General features: G+C 54.5%; 1 protein-coding gene across 1 annotated transcript in view; it reads right to left on the reverse strand.

The window, feature by feature from the left end:
- ABCA1 (ATP binding cassette subfamily A member 1) overlaps window positions 1-14196 on the reverse strand; it is a 314981-nt gene that overhangs the window by 190148 nt on the left and 110637 nt on the right. The gene's annotated exons all lie outside the window — the stretch shown is intronic.

Raw genomic sequence — 14196 nt, forward strand, 5'->3', positions numbered from 1 at the left:
AGTTTCAGTCAGTTTGCCCGGTACTGAAGTCAGTCTTACCAGCTTGTAATTGCCGGGATCACCTCTTGAGCCCTTTTTAAAAATTGGCATCACATTAGCTATCCTCCAGTTGTTTGGTACAGAAGCTGATTTCAATGATAGGTTACAGACTACAGTTAGTAGTTCTGCAATTTCACATGTGAGTTCCTTCAGAACTCTTGGGTGAATCCCATCTGGTCCTGGTGACTTATTATTGTTTAGTTTATCAATTTGTTCCAAAACCTCCTGTAATGACACCCCAGTCTGGAACAGTTTCTCAGATTTATCCCTTAAAAAGAATGGCTCAGGTTTGGGAATCTTCCTCACATCCTCAGCTGTGAAGACAGATGCAAAGAATTCATTTAATTTCTCCACAATGGCGTTATCGTCCTTAAGTGCTCCTTTAGCATCTCGATCGTCCAGTGGCCCCACTGGTTGTTTAGCAGACTTCCTGCTTCTGATGTACTTAAAAAAATTTTTGCTATTACTTTTTGAGTCTTTTGCTAACTGTTCTTCAAATTCTTTTTTAGCCTTCCTAATTATATTTTTACACTTTGTTTGCCAGTGTTTATGCTCCTTTCTATTTTCCTCACTAGGATTTAACTTCCACTTTTTAAAGGATGCCTTTTTGCCTCTCACTGCTTCTTTTACTTTGTTGTTTAGCCACGGAGGCACTTTTTTAGTGCTCTTACTATGGTTTTTAATTTGGGGTATACATTTAAGTTGAGCCTCTATTATGGTGTCTTTAAAAAGTTTCCACGCAGTTTGCAGGGATTTCACTTTTTGCGCTGTACCTTTCAATTTCTGTTTCACTAACTGCCTCATTTTTGTATAGTTCCCCTTTCTGAAATTAAATGCTACAGTGTTGGGCTGCTGTGGTGTTTTCCCCGCCACAGGAATGTTAAAATTAATTATATTATGGTCACTATTACCAAGTGGTCCAGCCATAGTCACCTCTTGGACCTGATCCTGTGCTCCACTTAGGACTAAATCAAGAATTGCCTCTCCTCTTGTGGGTTCCAGGACCAGCTGCTCCAAGAAGCCGTCATTTAAGGTGTCAAAAAACTTTCTCTCTGCATCCCGTCCTGAGGTGACATGTACCCAGTCACTATGGGGATAGTTGAAATCTCCCATTATTATTGAGTTTTTTATTTTAATAGCCTCTCTAATCTCCCTGAGCATTTCACAGTCACTATCACCATCCTGGTCAGGTGGTTGGTAACCCCTAGTGCTACATTCTTATTATTAGAGCATGGAATTACTATCTGTAGAGATTCTATGATACAGTTTGGTTTATTTAAGATTTTTACTTCATTTGATTCTACGCTTTCTTTCACATATAGTGCCACTCCCCCGCCAGCACAACCTGTTCTGTCCTTCCGATATATTTTGTACCCCGGTATTACTGTGTTCCATTGATTATCCTCATTCCACCAAGTTTCTGTGATGCCTATTATATCAATCTTATTATTTAGACTTCTAGCATTGGTATATAAGCACTTTAAAAACTTGTCACTTTTTAGCTGTCTGCCATTACATGATATAACTGAACGGGACTTTTTTCATTTGACTGTTTCTCATCAGATCCCACCTGTATTTTATCATCTTCCATGTCTCTGTCCAAACCACGTGCTCCTCCGCATTTGTCAGCTTTCACCCATAAAACGGTTTTAGCAAGGGCAAATTTTCAAGGGGATTTTGTGGAGGCCCTGGCTCCTCTGCCTTTTCTGTTTATAGAAAGCTCTGGAGTCAGAGCCGTCCCTAGCTGTTCTGGGGCTCTATGCAGCGCCCCTGCGGGGAGTGTGTTGGGGGTCCCAGACCTCTGCGGGGTGGGGGAACTGGCCCCAGGACTCCGCAGGGGTGGGGGAACTGGCCCAAACACTTACCAGTGGCGTTCCTGGGGCCGGGTCGCTGCACTTCCTGCCGCCGGTGAGTGCAGGCCCCACCCTGCTGCATCTTCAGGGGTGGGAAGAGGCAAGGCTGGGGCTGAGCAGAGGCAGGAAGGAGTGGGGTGGGGGCTTTGGGGAAGGGGTGGAGTTGGGGAGGGGCTGGGGCAGAGCAGAGGCGGGAAGAGATGGGGCAGAGGCAGAACAGGGGCTGGAGCAGCACGCAGCTGTGCAGGGCACCAGGAAATTTGGTGCCCCAAATGTCCTGGTGCCCTACAGAGCTGCGTACTTTGCGTATGGGTAAGGACGGCCCTGTCTGGAGTAGAGGTTTGTTTGGAGAAGGGGGAAGAAGGATGGAAGGGGAGGAAGTCTTGATGTTCTGATTGTCATTGGGATACTAAAGAGGAAGGTTTGCACCATTTGCCAGCAGTGCTCAGAGTTTGGGTTAAGCCAGTCTCCTCTGCAGTTTCATTCTATAGCTGCCCCCAGTTAACTGAGAATACTCTGTCCCAGCACTTGTATGCACTGCAATTTACTGAACAAAAAAACCCAACACACTGGTGCCCTAGAGTAACAGCAGTATAGTATCTTTGAGCTGTGGGAACATCCCATGACTGAGAATGAGGATTAGTATCACAAAAATTATATAGGGCCATGAACTTAGACTGTACTTTACAGATGTAGATAAAATCACATCCTTCCTCTGAGGACTTACAGTATAAACAGATATTATCCTGCAGAGATGCTTTGTTTATCGCAAGCCCAGTGTGTGCCAGAACTTCAAGGAGGAGGGGATTCCCTAGGATCCATTACACTGAAGGTAGCAGGGTAAAACAGAACCTGGGCTAACTGAACACTGTTAATATTAACAGCAAAGTGTTGACATCAGTGAAAACCCAGGGTGCTCAGCACCTTTGAAAAAGTCAGGCCACTGTTAATTTAGGTACTATGACAAAGTTCCTGCTCTACTTTGGTGGGTCTTGTGCTTGTTGGCGGATTTGCTCGCCTTGGAGCTTCACGGCAGCCCTCAGGTTGGCTGTTTTTCTGAATTCACGGTCCAGGTTGACTCCTCCTGTGTTCGACCAGGAGTTGGGAGGATTTGGGGGGACCCAGGGCCCGCCCTCTACTCCGGGTTCCAGCCCAGGGCCCTGTGGAACGCAGCTGTCTGGAGTGCCTCCTGGAACAGCTGTGTGACAGCTGCAACTCCCTGGGCTACTTCCCCATGGCCTCCTCCCAACCCCTTCTTTATCCTCACCACAGGACCTTCCTCCTGGTGTCTGATAATGCTTGTACTCCTCAGTCCTCCAACAGTCCACATTCTCACTCTCAGCTCCTCTTGCTCCCAGCTCCTCACACGCACACCACAAACTGAAGTGAGCTCCTTTTTAAACCCCAGGTGCCCTGATTAGCCTGCCTTAATTGATTCTAGCAGCTTCTTGATTGGCTGCAGGTGTTCTAATCAGCCTGTCTTAATTGTCTCCAGAAGGTTCCTGATTGTTCTGGGACCTTCCCTGTTACCTTACCCAGGGAAAAGGGACCTACGTAGCCTGCTCTCCTGCTGCTCTGGCCTGGGCTTTCCTTGCTTTTTGCCCCTGCTTTTGGCTTCCCCTCCTGACCAGGCCAGATGCTCCCCGCCTTCTCTTCCCTTTCTTTTCTTGTTGTTTTTTTTTTTTTCTTTCCTGCTGTTGCTAGAGTGCTGGCCGGCTGCCGGCCAGATGTTAGCCCCCGCCCGCCCTTGGACGCTGCTGCCACTCCAGCTGAAACTCCCCCTGAGAGAGGGGAGTCCTGCCGGCCCGCTGCCCAGAGGAGGGGAGTGGAAGGACCCAGCCCCAGACCCAGCCACTTGCTGTTTGTCTGCGAACCCGTCTTCGGTCGAGAGGACTCTTATCACTTACTCCGGCATTTCTGGAATGCTGTTGCTGAAAAAAAGAAAACCCGGAATAAAGAGAAAAAGCCGTCCACCAGAGGAACACCGCCCGGGGAATCTACAAATCACCGTGGAGGGGGCCTAAGACTGAGTAACTTTTGAACTGTGCTCTTGTGTGGGGGGAGGCCTTGACTGTGTCTTAATTGTGTTTGTAGGGACATGGGGGGTGTGGCACGGAGCTGACCCCGATCCATCTGTGTCCTCCCAACCCCCACACTACAACCTTCCTCACTGCCCCCCCCCACATCTTTGCTGACTATCTAACATCTGCCTCTGGACTCAGCTGCTCGCCCTGATTCCACTGCATGGACCAGAAGCACCAGCCAACCAAACAGGACTCTCTGGACAAGCGTACGGTGGTTTATGTGCCCCTCCCCTCCCCCGAATTGTCCACCCCACAGCTTGTCCCTTTTTAGCTGACCCCAACTCCTGTTAACCACCTGTCACCGCCCCCGCTGGGGCACCTGGGCGACCTCCACCGCTGCCATGCCCATCACCTCCCCAGACTCTAGGGAAGCCCCTCCAGCCAGCGGGAAAGGCCAGGGCAAGAAGAAGGGGAAGGGCCCCGCTAAAACCATTGGGCCCTCCATGGCAGGGGCCACACCCACTGCTGCGGCCCCGCCACCGACCACGGCGTCCTCCCCCGCTGTCCCCTCCACCGGCTCTGCGGATGTCCCTCCCTCAGCCCCCAGGAAGTATACCCAGGTGGCGGCAGCCCCCCCGCCTGCCGCCTCATCATCTCTCCCACCCACCGCCTCCACCACCATCAATAGCGGCCAGGGTCCCTTTCCCACCATGACAAGGAAGCATGGTGTCCGATGCCTCCTGGTGCCCGCCTCGCCCCATGTGGAGACCTACGTGCGGGCGTTGGCAAGGTTAGTGGGGCCCTCGGCCATTGTGGCGGCCTCCAAAACGTACGGGAAGGTCGTCTTCTTCTTAGCATCAGAGGGTGCCGCCCAGGAAGCGGTGGAGAGGGGCCTGGCAGTGTGGGGGGTGTTTGTCCCCTAGAGCCGCTAGAGGACCGGGGCGTCCGCCTGGTCCTGACCTCTGTCCCTCCTTTTCTCCCCTATGCTGCTGCTACCCGCCCTCTCCACCCTGGGGAAACCTGTTTCTGTCATCAGCCCTCTCCCCTTGGGCTGCAAAGACCCCACCCTCCGTCACATTTTTTCCTTCCGCCGGCAAGTGCAACTTTTATTGCCGTCGGCGGCGCGCGACGGAGTGGCGCTCGAAGGGTCCTTCCTAGTCCCCCACCAGGGGATCCGTTACCGGGTGTACTTTTCCACGGGGGAAGCCCGGTGCTACCTCTGCCGGGCGTCAGGGGCATGTCCGGAGGGACTGCCCCTTAGCCCAGCAAGGAGGGGCACCTGGGATCCCCGAGACCCGGCAGGACATCAGCCCCATCATTGCTGACGCCCCTGGCTGCCCGGTACCCGAACCCGCCCCCCCCCTTCAGACCACCGCTACTCCCGCTCAGGCCCAAGGGGCACCTCCCCTACAACGCCCAGACGAGTGGGAGAGCCCCACCCTCCTGCTGACAATCTAGCGGGGCCTATGGAGGAGGGTGTGGCAGAGATACCACCAGGCATGGGAGAGAGCCTGCCCCAGGGAGAATCCTCCCTCCCTTATGCTGCCCTACCGTCCCCCCCCAAGTCCCTGAGCCATCGCCTGTACCCCCTGACACGACCCCTGCTAACCAGCCCCCAGATAATGCCATGGAGGGCTGGGCCCTAGTCCAAGGGAAGTGAGGCAAGTGGAAGGCTCAAACTCCGCCTCAATTACCCGAGGCAGAGGTCCCCCGGAAGACCAGGAAGGGGGACACCGATGCTGAACCTTCCGCTTTGCCCACGAGTGCGTCCCATCCACCGGTGTCAGCCGGGAAAGACGTGGCAGCACTGGAGGGTAGTGTCTCCCCTCCACGGGAGACCCTCCCCTCTGAGACCCTCGAGGAAGCCCCTTCTGTCCTGACGCTACCCGAAGCCCCTGTGAACCCCGAGACAACCGTCGTGGCGGGTGCCGGCGGGGAGAACCCCGGGGCGGCGGAAAGTGTCCTCTCCTCCATGTTCGAGGAGATCGAGGCCTTAGATCTGACCCCGGTCGCCCAGGGGGAGGATGACCTTTTGCCAGCAAATCTCGATCTGGGCAACCTCACTCCACCCCCCTTTTCCCCATGCTCCCTCCCCTTAACTGTTGCTTCCGCTCCCACCTCCGAGGAGCCCCTGGACTCCTCCACCGACCCAGCCGCTGATGGCACCCTGCTGACGACCATCGAGCCTGCTCAGATGACAGCCGGTGCCACGCGGCCGGGGCACGAGTCGCCAGGGGCACCCCCCATTGGTGCGGAGCAATCGACTTCCTTCCCGGGCGGGGGCCCTACGGAAGATAATCCACCTCCTGATGCTGTGGCCGCTAAATCCACGACAGAGTGCATGCCCAGTGTCACTGAGAGCTCCCTCCCCACCCCCTTAACCCTTGAGCCTGATCGGGAGGCGCCACCATGCAGCTGCTTGCCTCCCGAAACCCAGAACCTCGCCTCTGCCCCTGTCCCTGCCCCTGTCCCTACCCCTATCCAATTTACCTCCTGCAATATCATTGCCTCCCCCGGGGCTGTCTCCTTCCCTTTCCCAACTGATTACCCCCAGGGAGCGGCCTTTGTGTTCTCCTGCCCCAACCCATTAGGAGCTGCTGTTTTCCCTCCACCACCCCCTATCGCCCCAGAACTTGAGGCGGGCCTAGAAGCTCCAGCCCATCAGGCACCCCGTCAGGGGTCCACACCCTGCTTGTCCGTTTTAGTGGACCACAGGGCTGCACCAAGGGCCCCACCGGGGAACAACCGGGAAACCGTAACCCCACCCCCCCATGAGCTGCGAGGAGAGCTGCGGAAGTTTTTAGAGGATGTCCGTGGCTCCTGCAACAAGGTACAGCTTGCTCTCCAGCGATGGGGGGATTTTTTTCAAATCCTCCGGGCCACAAGGGTCCTCAAAGGGGAAGGTAAAGGGACAGGGAAGCAGGATGGCGTGGCCTACTGGCAGGTCCGCGTCTTCCGTGACCAATTTTACTCACCTACGGGATGGGTTAAGGACTGTTGTGTGGCCCGCTGGGGGATGCGAGCGTCCCTGCCAGTGAGAATCCACCCCGCCCCCCCCCCCATGACACCTCTCACCATCGCAACGTTGAACACCTGGGGTTGTAGGATGGCTCTCCGCAGGTCCCAGGTGCTCTCCTTCCTTCGGGAGGGAGGGTACTCTGTGATTTTCCTGCAGGAGACCCATACGGATCCGACCGCTGAAGACAGTTGGTGGCTGGAGTGGGGGGACAGGGTCTTCTTTAGCCATTCCACGATTCGGCAGGCTGGAGTGGCAACCCTGTTCTCCCCCGACCTATGGCCCGAGGTGCTAGGGCTCGCCGAGGCCGTACTGGGCCACCTGCTGCCTCTCTGGGTCCATATAGAAGGACTCGTGGTTAACCTAGTTAACGTCTATGCCCCGACATCGGGCCCGGAGCGGCTGCAATTCTATCAGCAGGCATCCACTTTCCTCGGCACCATAGATCCTCACTAGCGCCTGGTCCTGGGAGGGGATTTTAATACCACCCTCGAGGAGCGAGACCGCTCGGAGACCGAGCAGAGCCCGGCCACCACGGACATCCTTCGGGAGATAGTTGAACATCACTCCCTAGTGGACATCTGGCATGACCACCACCCGGATGACACTTCCACGTTCACCTTTGTCCGGGTGGAAGCCCATCGGTCAAGCCACTCCCAGTTGGACCGCATCTATTTATCACGCTTCCATCTCTCATGAGCCCACTCCTCCAGCATTTGGCTGGCCCCATTTTCTGACCATCTCCTAGCCACCGTGACAGCCTCCCTCTGTGCGGAGAGGCCGGGGCCGGCCTACTGGCATTTTAACAACAGCCTGTTGGAGGATGAGGGCTTCGTGACGTCCTTCCAGCAATTCTGGCTGGCCTGGCGAGGGCAGCGGCGTGCCTTTCCCTCAGCGCGGCGATGGTGGGACCTGGGGAAGGTGCGCGCCCAGCTCTTCTGCCACGACTACACCCGGGGCGCCAGCCGATAGAGAAATGCGGCGATAGAGCAGTTGGAATGAGAGGTCTTAGAGCTGGAGAGGCGTCTGGCCACCAGCCCCAAAGACCCGCTCCTCTGTGGAGCGTGCCAGGAGAAACGGGAGGAGATCTGGGCCCTCGAGGACCATCGGGCCCGGGGCGCCTTTGTTCGATCCCGCATCCGCCTCCTTCGGGAGATGGATCGCGGCTTCCACTTCTTCTATGCCCTGGAGAAAACGAGGGGGGCCAAGAAACACGTCACCTGCCTCCTGGCAGAAGACGGCGCCCCCCTCACGGAACTGGCGGAGATGTGCGGGAGGGCCCGAGCCTTCTACGCTAGTCTTTTCTTCCCGGATCCGACCGACCCTAGCGCTTGCAGAGTGCTTTGGGAGGAGCTCCCTACGATCAGTGTGAGTGACCAAGACTGGCTAGAGTTGCCTCTCACTCTGGCCGAGTACTCGGAAGCCCTCTCTCGTATGCCCACTGTAATAAGTCTCCAGGCATGGACGGGCTGACCGTGGAGTTCTACCACGTGTTTTGGGACGTCCTCGGCCCAGACCTAGTCACTGTCTGGGCCGAGTCTCTGCAGAGCGGGGTCCTCCCTCCTTCGTACAGGCGAGCTGTGCTCGCCTTATTGCCAAAGAAGGGGGACCTCCGTGATTTACGAAATTGGCGTCCCGTCTCGCTCCTCAGCACAGACTACAAAATCATAGCGAAAGCAATCTCGCTATGGCTAGGGTCTGTGCTGGCGGACGTGATCCACCCAGACCAGACCTACACAGTCCCGGACCGCAGTATCTTTGATAACCTATTTATGGTTCGGGACCTTTTGGAACTCGGGTGTAGAGATGGTCTGTCATTCGCCCTCCTGTCCCTAGATCAGGAGAAGGCGTTTGATAGGGTGGATCATGGGTACCTCCTGAGCACTCTGCAGGCATTTGGCTTTGGACCCCAGTTTGTGGGTTTTCTCCAGGTGCTGTACGCTTCCACAGAGTGTCTGGTTAAGCTCAACTGGACCCTGACCGAACCGATCAGTTTCAGGCGAGGAGTACAGCAGGGGTGTCCCCTCTCGGGCCAGCTGTACGCTCTGGCGATCAAGCCCTTCCTCTGTCTCCTCCGCAGGAGGCTGACAGGATTGGTGCTGTGGGAGCCGGAGGTGCAGCTGGTCCTGTCGGCGTACGCTAATGACGTGCTCCTCGTGATCCAGGACCCCAGCGACTTGGCGTGGGTGGAGGCTTGCCAGGCCATCTATTCGGCAGCCTCCTCTGCCCGGGTCAACTGGGTCAAGAGCTCTGGCTTGGCGGTAGGAGACTGGCGGCAGGCGAGCTCCCTCCCACCCGCGCTTCAGACCATTCGGTGGAGCATGGGTCGCTGCTCTACCTCGGCATTTACCTTTCTGCCAAGCATCCCTCTCCGCAGGAAAACTGGGAAAATTTAGAGGGCGGGGTGATAGAGCGGCTCCAGAAATGGACAGGTCTACTCCGATGTCTCTCCCTCCGAGGGAGAGCGCTGGTGCTTAACCAACTAGTCCTGTCCATGCTCTGGTACCGGCTCAGCACCCTGGTCCTGGCCCCGGGTTTCCTGACCAACCTCCGGACATCGATTCTGGGGTTCTTTTGGTCGGGAACGCACTGGGCCCCTGTAGGGATTCTTCATCTACCCCTGAAGGAAGGAGAAAAGCGCCTGAAGTGTCTGCACACTCAGGTCCGTGTCTTCCGCCTCCAGGCCCTGCAGCGGCTCCTCTGTGGTACAGACAGTTCGGCGTGGAGCACACTGGTGCACGCCATCCTGCGCCGCATCCGAGGGCTCCGATATGACCGGCAGCTCTTTTATCTCTGTCCGGGAGGTCTTCCGCGAGACCTCTCAGGGCTACCGGTCTTCTACCAGGACCTCCTCCGGACTTGGAAACTCTTTTTAACGACCAGGCCCGTGGCGGCCACCGAGGGGGTAGATCTCCTCGTGGAGCCCCTGCTACACAACCCCCAGCTCCGTGTGCAGGCGGTGGAGTCCCGCTCGGTGCGCCAGAGCTTGATCCTGGCAGAAGTCACGAGAGTCGGAGACCTCCTGGACTACGACCGGGGAGACGGCTGGATCCCCTGATGCTTGCCTGGGCCTGGGGCTCTCCAGACCTCGCACCCCCCGGCGCGTACTTCAGGAGGCGAAGTCTGCTTTGCCGCCTGCTGCTCGAGCTTACCTCGACCAGGTCCTGCTCGAGGGCACGCCCCGCCCACCCTCTACCCCAGGCCCGCTGGACCTTTTAATTGGACCCCTGCCCCGCAGACCCAATCGACCCCCTTACCCCTTCACTGTGAGCCGGCTGCATGAACTGCAGCCGGTACGCTTCCAAACCGCGCCAAGGAAACATGTATACACGCTCATGCTCCACACCCTTCACGCCCTCACCCTAGTGTCCCGCCCCGACACAAAGGGGTGAGACCTTCTGCCACCTTTGGAGGGTGAGCAGCCCCCGTGGGCCGCCCCGGTGGGCCAGCCTCTATTCCACCTTGGTTCCGAGGCCCATCAGGGACATCAGTTGGCGGCTCCTTCACGGAGCTGTGAGCATGGGCACATACTTGGTGCGGTTTACCCCCGTCCCAGATACTTGTCCCTTTTGTGGAGTGAGGGAAACCCTGGCGCACGTATATTTGGAGTGCGCCAGGCTGCAGCCCCTGTTCCAGCTCCTCACAAATCTCCTATTATGTTTTTGGTTGCATTTTTCCCCTCACCTTTTTTATTTATGCACTCCCCATCCGTGGCCTCACAAAGTCGCGGGATCTCCTAGTTAACCTCCTCCTGGCCCTGGCTAAAATGGTCATCTATAAAACCAGAGAGAGGAGGTTGGCCGATGGAGTTTCCTGTGACTGTGGGGCTGTTTTCCGATCCCCGGTCCGTTCACGTATCCGGGCGGAGTTCCTCTGGGCAGCGTCCACCAACTCCCTTGATGCTTTTGAGGAGCAGTGGGTGCTGTCCAAGGTTCTCTGCTCGGTGTCCCCGTCTGGGTCCCTTTGTCTGACCCTTTGATTGGGGGAGAGAGTAAGGGACCCCAGCCCCAGCCATTGCTGCTGCGGACACCACCACCTTAGAGGGGTCCTTTCACACGTGGGTGCATGTGTCGTCCCCCCCCCCGGATTGTCCACCCCACAGCCTGCCCCTCTTTCAGAGGAGGGAATTGTTGGTGACACTCGGGCATGGCGCCAGGTAACTCGAGGGGGTGGAAGACCACGAGAGTTGATGAAACCCTCTCGCTCTGGGCCACCAGGTAACTCGGAAGGGTGGAAGACCACGAGAGTCGAGGAAGCCCCCGGCTCTGGGCTCAGGCAAGCTTGAACACTTCCCTCCCCTGAAGCTAATGAGAAAACAATTGTGATTGGTTGCTGTGTTACACATTGCATATGCTGTTGTTTTTACTTTGTAAGTGTGTTATGCAAATAAAAAACACCTTTTGCTTCAAAAAAAAAATTACTCTCCTATAGCCATCTAGCCTGACCCTGTCACAGTACCTAACTATGAATTAAGAAGCCTAGTACTAGATAGCCAGGTATAACGTTCCCCTTCACCCCTGATTTTCTATGTGAATAGAATGTCCCTCCCTACCCCAATGGAGCCAGAAATTCCCACATTTTCCTTTAAAGGAACTCCTCAACCCACAGTGTCCTGCCTGTCTTAGGTTTGGCTACATCTCCTCTTTTAGATCTGGTCTCTGCTGTTCCTTAATCATCAAGATAGATCTGTTTAGCCACACAGAGCACCCCAGTCTCTCTAGAACCTGTCTCAAGTAGAAACCAGACTCTGCTCTGCACTGTTCGGGGCGGTCACCAGTCCAGTCTAGCAAAAAATGGAAAAATAAGTTTTGTATGGGACTTCAGTATGCATTAGTATGGCATGTAAACTTGGGGAGGAATGTAATATCTTAGAAAGTAAGGTTTCTTTTCCTCCTGTTTGAACTGGCAATAAGACAATAGTAAAGAAACTCTTTTGTTTAGTACTTTACAGTGTCCCTAAATGTGCTTGCTGCTTCAGTGTACCGATGCAGCTAAGGGTCCAATCCACGAAGTTATAGCTTCTCACTGCCACTGGAATCAATGAAAGTTAGGAACCCTAATACTTAGAATCAGAGAATATCAGGGTTGGAAGGGACCTCAGGAGGTCATCTAGTCCAACCCCCTGCTCAAAGCAGGACCAATTCCCAGTTAAATCATCCCAGCCAGGGCTTTGTCAAGCCTGACCGTAAAAACCTCTAAGGAAGGAGATTCTACCACCTCCCTAGGTAACGCATTCCAGTGTTTCACCACCCTCTTAGTGAAAAAGTTTTTCCTAATATCCAATCTAAACCTCCCCCACTGCAACTTGAGACCATTACTCCTCGTTCTGTCATCTGCTACCATTGAGAACAGTCTAGAGCCATCCTCTTTGGAACCCCCTTTCAGGTAGTTGAAAGCAGCTATCAAATCCCCCCTCATTCTTCTCTTCCGCAGACTAAACAATCCCAGTTCCCTCAGCCTCTCCTCATAACTCATGTGTTCCAGACCCCTAATCATTTTTGTTGCCCTTCGCTGGACTCTCCAATTTCTCCACATCCTTCTTGTAGTGTGGGGCCCAAAACTGGACACAGTACTCCAGATGAGGCCTCACCAATGTCGAATAGAGGGGAACGATCATGTCCCTCGATCTGCTGGCAATGCCTCTACTTATACAGCCCAAAATGCCATTGGCCTTCTTGGCAACAAGGGCACACAGTTGACTGATATCCAGCTTCTCGTCTGCTGTAACCCCTCGGTCCTTTTCTGCAGAACTGCTGCCTAGCTATTCGGTCCCTAGTCTGTAGCAGTGCATGGGATTCTTCCGTCCTAAGTGCAGGACTCTGCACTTGTCCTTGTTGAACCTCATCAGATTTCTTTTGGCCCAATCCTCTAATTTGTCTAGGGCCCTCTGTATCCTATCCCTACCTCTCCTCCCAGTTTAGTGTCATCTGCAAACTTGCTGAGGGTGCAATCCAAACCATTCTCCAGATCATTAATGAAGATATTGAACAAAACCGGCCCCAGGACCGACCCTTGGGGCGCTCCACTTGATACCGGCTGCCAACTAGACATGGAGCCATTGATCACTACCCGTTGAGCCCGACAATCTAGCCAGCTTTCTATCCACCTTATAGTCCATTCATCCAGCCCATACTTCTTTAACTTGCTGGCAAGAATACTGTGGGAGACCGTGTCAAAAGCTTTGCTAAAGTCAAGAAACAACACATCCACTGCTTTCCCCTCATCCACAGAGCCAGTTATCTCATCATAGAAGGCAATTAGATTAGTCAGGCATGACTTGCCCTTGGTGAATCCATGCTGACTGTTCCTGATCACTTTCCTCTCCTCTAAGTGCTTCAGAATTGATTCCTTGAGGACCTGCTCCATGATTTTTCCAGGGACTGAGGTGGGGCTGACTGGCTTGTAGTTCCCAGGATCCTCCTTCTTCCCTTTTTTAAAGATGGGCACTACATTAGCCTTTTTCCAGTCTTCCAGGACTTCCCCCAATCGCCATGAGTTTTCAAAGACAACGGCCAATGGCTCTGCAATCACATCCGCCAATTCCTTTAGCACTCTTGGATGCAACGCATCCGGCCCCATGGACTTGTGCACGTCCAGCTTTTCTAAATAGTCCCGAACCACTTCTTTCTCCACAGAGGGCTGGCCACCTCCTCCCCATGCTGTGCCGCCCAGTGCAGCAGTCTGGGAGCTGACCTTGTTCGTGAAGAGAGAGGCAAAAAAAGCATTGAGTACATTAGCTTTTTCCACATCCTCTGTCACTAGGTTGCCTCCCTCATTCAGTGAGGGGCCCACACTTTCCTTGACTTTCTTCTTATTGCTAACATACCTGAAGAAACCCTTCTTGTTACTCTTAACCTCTCTTGCTAGCTGGAACTTGAGGTGTGATTTGGCCTTCCTGATTTCACTCCTGCATGCCCGAGCAATATTTTTATATTCTTCCCTGGTCATTTGTCCAATCTTCCACTTCTTGTAAGCCTCTTTTTTGTGTTTAAGATCAGCAAGGATTTCACTGTTAAGCCAAACTGGTCGCCTGCCATATTTACTATTCTTTCTACACATCGGGATGGTTTGTCCCTGCAACCTCAATAAGGATTCTTTAAAATACAGCCAGCTCTCCTGGACTCCTTTCCCCCTCATGTTATTCTCCCAGGGGATCCTGCCCATCAGTTCCCTGAGGGAGTCAAAGTCTGCTTTTCTGAAGTCCAGGGTCCGTATTCTGCTGCTCTCCTTTCTTCCGTGTGTCAGGATCCTGAACTCGACCATC

The sequence above is a fragment of the Lepidochelys kempii genome, chromosome 5 (genome assembly GCF_965140265.1).
Source record: "Lepidochelys kempii isolate rLepKem1 chromosome 5, rLepKem1.hap2, whole genome shotgun sequence".
Classification (NCBI taxonomy): Eukaryota; Metazoa; Chordata; order Testudines; family Cheloniidae; genus Lepidochelys; species Lepidochelys kempii.